The sequence below is a fragment of the Eumetopias jubatus genome, unplaced genomic scaffold, assembly GCF_037043125.1.
Source record: "Eumetopias jubatus isolate StellerSeaLion01/CBP00866 unplaced genomic scaffold, mEumJub1_p1.0 scaffold_13, whole genome shotgun sequence".
Classification (NCBI taxonomy): Eukaryota; Metazoa; Chordata; class Mammalia; order Carnivora; family Otariidae; genus Eumetopias; species Eumetopias jubatus.
Window position 1 is genome coordinate 71,756,824 of NW_028274819.1, and position 12,970 is coordinate 71,769,793.

The 12,970-nt window shown below is 37.7% G+C and overlaps 1 pseudogene; it reads right to left on the reverse strand.

Moving 5' to 3' along the window:
- Positions 1-7,243: 7,243 nt before the first annotated feature.
- LOC114200889 (serine hydroxymethyltransferase, cytosolic pseudogene) lies at positions 7,244-9,046 on the reverse strand (annotated as a pseudogene).
- Positions 9,047-12,970: the final 3,924 nt, after the last annotated feature.

Consider the following 12,970-nt stretch of genomic DNA (forward strand, 5'->3'; position numbering starts at 1 on the left):
CTCGAGAGGAGGTGCAGAGCCGCACAGTATTTGCGAATCCTCTGCCTAGCGCTTGGTCACTCGGTAGAGTTGAGGAACGGGACGAAATCTCCCTGGGTGGTTATGCCTCCGTTGGTCCTGATCTTTGGAGCGCTGGAGAAATGTAGGCATCGGGAGCAATTGTGTTAACTGAATGAGGCCAAATCACTTTGAAAAATACAAAGCACTTAAAATCAGGGTATCTGTAGTATTGATGAAATACAGTGCTACAAATGGTCATTGTTACTCCAAGACCCGGGGGTAAATTGGTGCTGTTTCATGATAGCCTCCGTTTGATCGGTTTGCCGATACTTAATTCTTCAGTCCTGGAAGCGCTAATCATATTTCATCAAGTGCATTATAAACAGCGTGGTAATACACTAACGAGCACACTCTAAGGATACCAGCTGCAACTTGCGTATATCCCAAACTCGGGACATTTGAAATAAAAGCAAGCACGTCTTAATAGCAGGTATACTGACAGTCTTAAAATAGTAATATCAGTAGTTCTTGAAGTAAAAAGCTATACAATGTTTCTAGTGATACCAAGTCTGTCAGTGAGAGAGGGGCTCAAAATCTTCCCACCCCAATAAAAAAGACTTGTCATTTTTCCATATTCCCTTCCTCTTTTTATACCTAGAAGTATTACATTTCTATGTAGTAATCTCAACGTGGATATATACAATATATTATTCTTCGTTTAACCTAACCTGAGTATTTCTGTTTCATAATCATTATAAATGAAGTAATATTCTGTTGAATAAATTAGCACTATGACCATTCTTCCTTTAATTTCATGAACTTTATTATACATAAGCTTCAATCGTCAACTTATTGTATGTTGTTTTTCTTATTTTAGATTGACTTCCTGGGTAAGTTTTGATAAGTGGCAGTACTAGAGTAAAGGGCGTAAGCCTTTTAAAATAAATTTAAGATTTTAAGGATAAATATAGCCAGTTGTTTCCAATAGGTGGTACCAATTTTCAGTTTCACCAGCCATGGATTGGAGGAACAGACCATGGAAATTAATCTTACACAATTAGAAATGGATTGATGAAGACGTTTAGAAAGTTTAGGTTGTGGTTAAATTCATGGTCTGAATGTTCTACTATCACTGCAGCATTACCAGGATTATTAGTAAACTCTTTCAAATGCTTTTAATGTTTGTCATTTTTTCCAGCTACAGCATTTTATAATCAAATTAATAAATACTTTGGGAGATAATTTGAAAATGCAGAAATACATTAACAAAATAATTCTACCACCCAGCTATAAGTACTGAATCACTAAAATAACTCTTTGATAAATTTATTTCTAGGGTTTTTTTCCCCCCTTGGGCATTATTTATTGGTATGAATGTTAAACAAAACAAAAAAACAGCAACAAAAAACCCCAAAGAATTGGAGTCGTAATGTATATGGAAGTTTATGTTCCTCTTGTGGGTATTTTAATAAACTACAAAATTAGATCATTCTTTTTTTTAAGATTATATATTTATTTGAGAGTGAGACAGAGATAGAGACAGAGCAGGAGCAGGGAGGAGAGAGAGAAACAGCCTCCCCTGGTGATGGGTATTAAAGAGGGCATGTTCTGCATGGAGCATTGGGTGTTATACACAAACAATGAATCATGGAACACTACCTCAAAAACTAATGATGTCATGTATGATGATTAACATAACATAATAAAATAAAATTTAAAAAAGATAACTACTTAAGTAAAAAAAAAAAAAAAGACTGATGAATCACAGACCCGTACCCCTGAAACAAGTAATACATCATATGTTAATAAAATAAAAGGAGGAAGAGAAAACAACAACAACAACAAAAAAGAATTCTGAAGTGTGTTCTACAAGGCTTCTTAGAGGAACTGACTGCCAACTACTTATTGCAGTAATAATGCTGCTCAATAATTTACCCTAGGAGTCAATTTTTCTTCCCTCCCTTGTCTTCCCAGTTTCCCACTCCTCTTCTTTGGCGTAATTTCCTAAAATAAACTATCTCCTAAAATAAACTACAAGCTTTTGTCTCCAGCTCTGCTTCTGGAGAGGACCTAGGCTGAACAAAACTGAAATATGTTTATAAAAATTCTTACTGAATTTTTTTAAATTAAAACTTCAAAAAATGAAATTCATATCTCAGAATTTTATTGCCTAAATTCTATTAACAGAAAAAAGAAAAGACAACTTCACAGGCTGTAAGTTTGAAGCTATTGTCAATTAGGAAGAATTGATTTCCTTGTACAATAATTGCTGGCATTTCCATAACATTACATTTCCTTTACTGTCTAAAATGCTGGCTTTTCCAAACAATTTCACCTTTCATTAAACTTTGGCTCTTTAGTTGGTGCATATGGGTGCCAAATGACTTGTTCAGATTTGAATAAGCAAAATTTAAAATGTTGCTGACTCATTTATTTGTAGCCAACTTTTCTGTCATCCTATATACAAAGAAATAATCACTAGGACACTAGGACTTCCAGTTTCTACAAAATTTTATATGCATGGTTCTGATTTTGGAATATTCTACATTTTTTTTCTAAAGAGAAAGTCCATTTTTTGTGATAGTTTCTTGTATATCTTCTTTCCTTCCAAACTATAAACTTATGCAGTTTGTCAAAGTGGATTACAAAGATTGTTTTTAAAGAACATTAAGACATACAAATCCACTTTATATATCCAACTAACATGTAAGATCCTTGAAGGCAGGGATTTTTGTCTCTTTATTCACTATTATATCCTGAATGCTTAAAACAATGACTGACATAAGATAGACACTCAATAAGTATTCGTTGAATAAACTGAAGGAATGAATTTGTATGTGCTTAATAGGAAAAGAAAAGACAATCAAATCAAATTCAAAAGATGGTCAATTACAACCAAATTTTTTCTTTAGCCTGTAGAATTTGGAGAAAAGTGAACAAAAACATAAATATAGAAATTAATTTGCAGATATTTATATTACAATTAACAAAACAATATTTAAAAACATACAAAGTCCATGTAGACTGAAAAGTTAGTTTGCATGAAAGCAGCAGAAGGAAACCTTTAAGTTGGAATCTATTTCTGTCTAAAAAACAGCTTAACTATGGTTAATTATGGACTCATCTCCTAAAACTTATGCATTGTTATAAGATATAAATATTTTGCCACAAGATGGCAGCAAAGATTTATTTTAGAATCACGGGACACAGACCAAATGATGAACATCTTTAAAAGTTACAATGTGTAAGGAAAGTGGGGGATATATTTTTATTATTCCTGGGAGGTAACACTTCATTAGAAAGGTAGTATCATTGGTACCTAGAGTTTCTGTGACTCCCCTCTTTTTTATACTCTCCACTTCAATTTCATTTTCTTTACATACTTCCAGATTAATCTTAAATTACAAATCTGAATATGTCAATTAAAAAAAAAGAAAACTTCAATAATTTCCTAAGCTGTATGGAATAAAGAATAATAGTTTTATTTTATTTATTTTTTTAAAGATTGTATTTATTTATTTGACAGAGAGATAAAGAGTACAAGTAGGCAGAGAGGCAGGCAGAGGGAGAGGGAGAAGCAGGCTCCCCGCTGAGCAAGAAGCCTGACCCAAGGCCCTGGGATCATGACCTGAGCCGAAGGCAGCCGCTTAACCGACTAAGCTGCCCAGGCGCCCCAATCTTTTTAGTTTATTCACTCAGCCTATTCAGTAACTATATTCTATGTACAAGTTGCTATGATAGGCACTAGGAGTAGAAACGTGAATAATGCTTGGAGCTTTTCATTTTGGGAATTACAAACATGTAAAGATACAGCTGCCACAAAGCACTTACCTGGAGAAAGTTTGATTTGGGGACTGATGAGGCACAAAAAGGGAAGAAGGTGAGAGATGAGTTTGACTGTGTGTCATCGAGGTCTGGAATTCAGGGAAATTGGGCTTGAGAGAGCAGTTTGAGAATCAACATACAAGTATAATTGAAGGGCATATAAATATAACTGGTGAATTTTTTCATTGAGTTTCCTTTTTAAAAATGTATACATTATAATTACAAAAAATATTTAAGAACAATAGAAATGATTAATGTGAAATTCACCCAGAATTAATGTGAAATTCACCCAGAATATATATATGAATATATATATATAGAGAGAGAGAGAGAGACTTATATTACACATAAACACAACTTATCTGTGCATACTCTGTATATTTGTCTGTATATATAACAGATCATAAATAGGGTCATAAAACACATCCTGTTTTTGTGACTGCAATTCACTTCATAATAAGTCGAGGTGGGGAAGCTAGAGGGAACAGCAAATGAGACTGAAGAAGACTGGCTGCATAAAAAGAAAGGCAAGCTGTGTAAGAATCCGGAGAATAGTACCACATATGACAAGAAATGAATCACTTTTAGGAATGGAATAATTTAGTGTCAAGTTCTACAGAATGATTAACTGAGAAGAGAACTAAGAACAATCAGTTGGATTTGGCAATTAGTATCCTGGATGATGACCTCTGCCAGAATAGCTTTAGCCTGACTGCTTTGTGACAATGAGGGATGAGAAGCAAGGAAGGGGTGGCAGTTGTCGTGAACTTTCCCCGTGAGGAGATCCCCTTTAAATGGAAGAGATTAAAGCATAAGTATAATTTGTGAAGAAACAACCTGGTGGACAAAGAAAGTTCTAAAATATAAGACAAATAAGAAATAACTGATAGAACAAGATTCTGGAAATGGTCAGATGTGGTTTAAAACAAAAACTAGGTGAAGTATTTGTTTATACATGAAGAGAGGGGTTTTTTAAGATTTTATTTTTTTAATTTATTTGAGAGAGAGAAAATCTCAAGCAGACTCCACTGAGTGGAGAGCCCCACTTGGGGCTTGATCTCATGACCCTGAGATCATGACCTGAGCCAAAATCAGGAGTCGGACATTTAACTGACTGAGCCACCCGGTGCCCCTGTTTCTGTTTTTGTTTTCCTTTTGAGTATAGTTAATATTTTAAGTGCAGAAGTGGAAGTTCACATTCAAGAATATGTACACTACGGTCTCAATCCTTTATTGATATAATTCATGTGGCTTATACATGAATCAAACTGAATTATTTCCTCTTGTCCTGCTGGTATTTCCACCCCATGATTTCCTTATTGCTTTGTTTACTTCATTCTCTCTTCTCCAATCTCTTCTTGTTTAAAGCTTATACATTCCTTAAGGTCCAAAACAAATTATACTTCCTGTTGGAGCTATCCTCACCACATGATCTAGTTCAAGTGTGACTTCTCACTGTCTGGAACTTACAAGTTAGTCAGTTATCTCCAAAAACACCACCAGTATAGACAGAATACTGGGGGAAAGCCAGACAAATATAAATGGAGTGCTGGCTAGAAAAGAACCTTCCCTCTACATGATCCTTCATGGTCTGACAACATAAGAGAATCTTACAGGTAGTAGAAGGGGTTTTTTGTTTTAATATGGTATAGTAGTATTAGAAAATATATTCAGTTCTCTTAAAATTTAATTCAATCCACTGCTTTTTCAAAACACAAATTTCACTCCTATTATTAAACATAAAATGTAAATTAAATTTGATTTGCCAATAAGGAAATGTTTATTTAATTTTTGCTTTGTTTCAGTTTGTTTCCAAAAAGTTTGAAAATTTTATTACACTGTTTTCATGAGTTTTTATCAATATATAAGAAGAATAAACCATTGGATATTAATAAAATAATCAAAAAAAATAATGAGAAGAGCCAGGATTTGGAGTAAGATGACTTGACACTGAGTGCAAATGTATGTCACCTCTCTGGTCCACATGCTTTCTTACCTAAAAATAGGTTGTTAGGAGTATCAGTTGAAAACACTTTTGTAAAAATATGTTGTGAACAACAAAGTCTTGTAAAAATATTAGTAAACTTTTTTAGAAGCATTCTTGTAAAAGGATATGGTTTTTATTTAAGAAGATTTATTATCAGTACAGTGTACAATCCTCTATAAGTTTCACAAGTTTTGATGTCCATATTGACACCTTCGCTTCTTATCACTAAGCACAAGTTGACAATTAAGAGTTCCTCAGCAGGGTGGCTCAGTCAATTAAGCATCTGCCTTTTCAGCTCTGGGATTGAGTCCCACATTGGGCTCCTTGCTTAGCAGGGAGCCTGCATCTCCCTCTACCTGCCTCTCTCAATCTCACTCTCGCTCTCTGACAAAGAAATAAAATCTTAAAAAAAATGTAAGAAAAAAAGAGTTCCTCAGCAGGGGCACCTGGATGTTGCAGCTGGTTAAGCCGCAAACTACTGGTTTCGGCTAGGGTCGTAATCTCAGGCTCAGGGTGGAGTCCACTAGGGACTCTCTCTTTCTCTCCCTCTCCCTCTGCCCATCCCCCCTCCCGTACTTGTGCTCTCTCTCTCTTTCCCTAATAAATACATAAGTCTTTAAAACAGATTTCCTTAGCAAATGTTTTGTTAAATGAAGTAACAGTGAATAATTGGCCCTATCGTGAGTCCCATTAAAATAATTTATTTTTGGTTTTAAAAATCAGAAAGTCTTAATTACATGTCTTAAATATAGATACAGAATATTTTGATCTATTTTTCACCAATGAGTATTGAACTTTAGATTTTGACCCTAAAATCATTTTGCCTTTTGTTCACGCATATTAAATATTTTATTTTATTGTTCTTTTTTTTTTTTACTTTTTAAGAAATTAATTTATTTGAGTTCAGATATTTTTGAAATATAAAAATTGGTTGTATTTTTTAAAGCTATAATTCTTGTAGACATTCTGTGGTTAAAAATTTGATTGTGCTTATTATTAAAAACGGTCATCTATGTTTCGTACTTCAGCTTTGTGAAAAATAAAGTTTCTCTGGGAAGGTGACATTTGGTTTCCTGATTACAGGAGGGAGTTGGTTATCTGGCACAGGGCAGGACCCCCCCCCCCACTGGTTCTCACCCCTGATGGGACCTGGCACTCCCCAGGGATGGGGGGGTGAAGGAGGTCATTCCTATGATGTCCTAAGCTGCTGTGGAGAAAGCCCACGGCACCTTGTATAGAACTCACCAGAAGCTTCAAAATTTCCCTCCTCAGTTGTGACAGCCCTAAGTCAGTCCTCCTTTGGCAGCCCTCCGCATAACAAGGTATTAAGAAGGGGCAGCTGGTGGCAGCTCCGAACTCGGGTGGTTGTCTATCTCAGAGTGTGGGGGAAGCCCAGGAACTCAGAGAAGGGCGAGTACACCTACTGGGGTCTTTCCAGTCGTCTGCCCTGAAGCCAGTCTAAGTATTTCATTTTTCCAGAAGAACTGTTTATACAGCTGAGAGAAAGGGTCACATGTGACCCCCCTGATAACTTGTCCCAGAATTACTAAATTACTAACAGTGGGTCTTAAAAACAAATTTTGATTCGTGAAGGAGGTAATTTGAGCAAAGTCCCAAAAGAATACCCCTCAGAGGGCACAGAGACGTTGACACAGCCGGGTACTGCGTGGGGCCGCTCGTCTCTTCTCAGAAGGGCACTGGGTCCTTGGGCAAGTGGTTCCCGGGCAGGTGCGGGTTCCTCTAGAAGTCAGGCAGGCCAGGCAGAGGGAAGAGAGATGCGAAGCTCTCCACCTCCTCCCTGAGAGCCCGGACGGCCCTTTGGTGCTTCTCGTCCCCTGCCAGTTTCTCTCTGAACTCCTTCAGGGTGGCCTGGCCCCAACGTCATTCTGAATCTGCAGAGTCAGTTCTATCCCTCTGTTAATAAACTGGGCTACTTTCTGGAACTCTTTTTCCAAAAGTCCTCGGGATGTCAGGGCTGGAGTCCCCAGACGCAGTCCGCTGGGCCGCAGCGCGCTTTTGTCACCTGGACAGGTGTTCTTATTACAGGCAATAGAACAGGCTTCTAGAACCTTCTCAGCCCTTCCACCGTCCGTGCCTTTGGAACGGAGATCCACGAGGATCAAATGGTTGTCAGAACCACCTGTCACCACTTTGTAGCCCAGCTCCATCAGGGTCTCAGCCAGAACCCGGCAGTTGGCCACCACCTGGTGCTGGTAAAGTCTGAATTCCGGAGTCATCGCTTGCTTCAGGGCCACAGCGACCCCAGCAATGGCATGGTTGTGGGGGCCGCCCTGCAGGCCTGGGAACACGGCCGAGTTGATAAGCGACTCCAGGTTGTAGAGAGTCTCTTTGCCCGTCTTGGGATCCACGCTGCACACTCCTCTCCTGTAGAAGATCATGCCGGCTCGGCAGCCTCTCAGGGTTTTGTGGGTGGTGGTGGACACCACGTGGCAGTGCTCAAAGGGGGAGGGCACCACGCCAGTCATCACCAGCCCGCTGATGTGCGCCATGTCGGCCATGAGATACGCCCCGTTGTCGTCCGCGATCTTCCTCAGTCGAGCGTAGTCCAGGTTTCGGGAGTAGCAGCTGGTTCCTGCGATAATCAGCTTCGGGTGGAAGAGGCGGGCATTTTCCTCCAGTTGGTCGTAGTTGATGTAGCCAGTGTCTGGGTTCACCTTATAGGGCATAGATTCAAAAAAGATGGATGTGGCAGAGATTTTCTTCTTGTCTGTCATGAACCCGTGGGTCAGATGGCCGCCATCGGGCAGGTCCAGGCCCATGATGCGCCCATGGGGCTCCACCAGGGCGGTGTACACCGCGAAGTTGGCAGGGGAGTCTGAGTAGGGCTGGACATTGACCCCCCAGCACTTGGGGTCCAGACCATAGACCTGCAGCGCTCGCTTTTGACAGAGGATCTCCAGCTCGTCGGTGAACTCGGTCCCGCCATAATACCTCTGGCCTGGGTACCCCTCGGAGTACTTGTTATTTAAGCAAGAGCCCAGAGCCTCCAAAACTGCTCGGCTGGCGAAATTCTCTGACGCGATCAGCTCCAGCCCGACCCTCTGCCGGTTACTCTCCTTCTTGATGATGTTGTAAACCTCAGTGTCACCGTCTTTCAGGGGTTGTGCCAGCATTTTATCATGCGACGACAATAGGTCAGCATCCTTGTGAGCCCCGTTGACTTGAGTCATCTTTGCACTGGTTTAAATTTGCCTTTTCCGGCTTCTCAGAGCTGCGGGGGAAGCGCGGCGGCAAGGCGCACACCACAAAGAGAGCCTATTTTATTGTTCTTTTAAAGATTTTTTTGAAGATTTTATTTATTTATTTGATAGAGAGAGAGAGCAGAAGCAGGGGGAGCGGCAGGCAGAGGGAGAGGGAGAGGGAGAAGCAGGCTCCCCGCTGAGCAGAGAGCCTGATGTGGGGCTCAATCCCAGAACCCTGGGATCATGACCTGAGCCAAAGGCAGATGCTTAACCATCTGAGCCACCCAGATGCCCTCATGCATATTAAATAATTTAATCAAAATTATTACAAAACTGATTATTTTTCTGTATGAAAATATCTGGGGGAAAATAAAAAAATATATTTGGGGCACTAGATGCCATTGTATCAGTTTAATCTGTTGATCAATTTTTTCTCCACAGTTCACAGTTTTGCCATTTTCATTTTAAATTTAGTGACATTATTTTCATTAATATGATTTTTTCTTATTAAGTTTTTAACTAACATTGGATCCATTGATTGTTTTTTCCTATATAACATTTCCTATATCATTTATGACTTATGTTACTGGAATTTTCTTTGGTGACCATTATTTCTACCAAATCCAATGTGCTTGCATCAAATTTTACATAGCACAATGTTTCACCAGATAGTTTAAGATCGAGCTAATGTCCAGGGCTGGCTTGTTGTATGGATCAAGTAGAAACATGATGTTTAAGCTACATTTATAGTGTACTTTTTCTTTTCTTAGAGTCTGTAAAATGAGCCAGCTTAAGAGATATCATTTAAGTAGATACTTAAAAATCATATATTTGGTCAATTATCTGTGGTTCTGAATAATATATGCTTAGGCTTTTTTCCATTTCTTTGAATAATTAAGGCACTACAAATTATTTTGTGGGAAATGTTAGTGATAAAATCCTCATGAGTTGGTCATGAGATAATTGAATGAGGAATTCATAAAAATCAAAGCAGAATATGTTTGAGAACTGAAGAGAAACAATATTGTAATACAAGAACAGAAGTTTTAAATAAATATAGTTTCAGGAAAAATGTTCCAATACTAAAATCATGCTATGAAATATCTTCCCATGGGAAGTGTGAACACTTCAGTTATTCAAAACCAGCCTGGGAACAGCATTAAAAAATATACCCTTGGGAGTAATTTTATACAGTGGTTGAGTTGACTAGGAGCCTAATAGGCCTCTACCATATCTACTTGGTATGGCTTAAATAAAATAGCAACTTCTACACAGTATTTGCCATTGGAAAGTAGAAATTAAAAAATAATGTGGCCAGTGCAGGTAACATGATTCTTTTAATAAAATACAGTCACATTTTACTGACCTATCAAATAATAGAAGTAATGATGATTTTCAAAGAATTTTAGAAATAAAAAATGTTATGAAGTGTTGTCAGGCTCTATAATATATTTTTATTCACCCATATTACTTCTCTGGAAAAACAATTCTATAAGCTGAGAAGTGGAAAAGCAAGGGGGCTAATATAAAGAAAAGGAAAAAAATAAATAAGAAGGAAGCAGAAAACATCTGCTAGGAACTTTAAGGACATCAGACTTTAATGGAACCTGTTCAGAATATATTTGTATTTATAGTAAAATGAAAAAAGAAATCCAGATTTTTCAGTTTCAAATGTGTTAAGAAGTAAATAATTACTCTGTTTTTATGAATACTAATCTTTTACTGGTAGCATTGCCATTTTCAAGATCTAATGTAAAGAATACTTCATTGGTTAAACTTTTGAGTATCTGTTTCATAATGTTTCAGTTCATTTTTCATCATTGGAAATAAGTAAATATGTCTGAAACTAGCTATGTGAACTATAAGTCCAGAAGTTAAGAGCAGTTTGATAACATATATTTCCATAATATATTCCATATTTATTAAAAACTGACAGTCCAAGGCTCTTTAAAAACAGCAAAAGTGAACAAAATAATGTCTAAATATATGCATGTTTAAACTTGTCTATCTAAATATGATTTCATACTTTTTAATAATTGCTGAAAACATGGGATCATTCTGTTCTTTTACATTCATTAAAATACGACAACAAGAACACTTCAGTGCTTACCCTGTTCCAGCTCTTTCCATTAAATAATTCTCACAAGAACTGAGATGGGTACTTTATTATTCCAAGTTTTCAGATTAGGAAAATGAGGCATAAAAGAGTTAATTACTACCCTAAGTTATCACAGCTTGTAGGTTGCAAAGACTTAATTCAAACCCAGCCATTCTAAATCCAGAGCTCATATAATGGGGCTCTGTCTAAAGCATTTAAAATAAGTTTACTTTATAGTATTTGGGCGTTACATAATTAACACAACAAAGTACTAATATACATTGTAGTAGTTGTGTAATTAATTGCTATTACCTTCTCAGTTAGTGTTCTCTTGTAGCTAAAGTTAAATCTTACTTTCCCTTCTAAGTGCCTAATACAATGTCATTATATAATTCTGTGGATGCCTGATGCATATTTGTTAAGTTATATATTAAAGTTTCACAGAGGAAGTTGCTCAGAAAAAGGAGAGGGGGCAATATTTGAAAGCTACTTTTATTCTATACAGGAAGTTTTTTAAAAAAATTTAAACGGGGACTTCAGGTGGCTCAGTCGGTTGAGCCTCCAATTCTTGGTTTTGGCTCAGGTCATGATCTCAGGGTCGTGAGATTGAGCCTGAATGCCTCCAGCTCCAAGCCCCAAGGACTCCAGCTCTATGCTCAGCAGGGGCGTCTGTTATTCTCTCTCTCCTCTCCCTCTGCCAGTCCCCACACTTGTGCACATGCTCTCTCTCTCTCTCTAAAATAAATAAGTGAATCTTTAAATAAATTTTAAATAAATTCTAATTTTGTGATGATTGAAGATTCACATGCAGCTGTAAAAAGATAATACTGAGGGATCCCATGAACCCTTTATATGGTTTCTCCTCACATGGTGATATTTTGTAAAACTGTAATACAGATACTATGATGAGGAAATTGAGGAAATTGAGATTGATACAACCAATTCATCTTTTTCAATTTCCCCAGTTTTACCTGTACTACTTGCCTGTGTTCATCCGTGTGTGTGTATTTAGTTGTATGCAATTTTGTCACATGTATCAGTTCATGTAACTGCCATCGCAATCAAGATACAAAACAATTCCATCACTACCAGAGTGCCTATTGTACCATTTTTTTTTTTTTTTGAGAGAGAGGGAGGGGGGAGGGGCAGAGGGAGAGAAAAAATCTTTATCACAACCCTGGGATCATGACCTGAGCCAAAATCAAGAGTCTGATGCTTAACCAACTGAGTGACCCAGGTGTCCCCCTACTGTACCCTTTTAAACGCCCTCTGGTTCCTCCACCATCCATAATCCTTAACAACCACTAATGTGGTCTCTACACTTTTGCCATTTCCACAATGTTGTGAGAGGAATTTTATAGCATGAAATCTTTTAGGATTTTTTTTTTTCATTCAGCATAATTCTCTGGCGACTTAGCCAAATTGTTGTACATATCAATACTTCATTGCTTTTATTGATGGGTAGTATTCCATGGTACATATGTGCCACAATTTGTTTAACCTTTCACCCGCTGGAGCACATCTGGGTTGTTTTCAGTTTTTAGCTGTTACAGGTAAAGCTGCTAGGAACATCTGTCTGTAGGTTTTTTCATGAACGCAAGTATTCATTTCTTTGGGATAAATGTCCATGAGTGCAACGGCTGGGTCAAATAGTAGGTATGTGTTAACTTATAAGAAAATGGCCAAACTGTTCCATGGTAGCTGTACTATTTCACATTCCCATAGTGATGTAGGAGTGATCCAGTTTCTCTGTATGCTTGTCAGCATTTGGTATTGTCACTATTTTTAATTTTAGCCATCTGATAGATATGTAGTAAGATCTCACTGTAGTTTTAATTTTCATTTCTCTAATGGCAA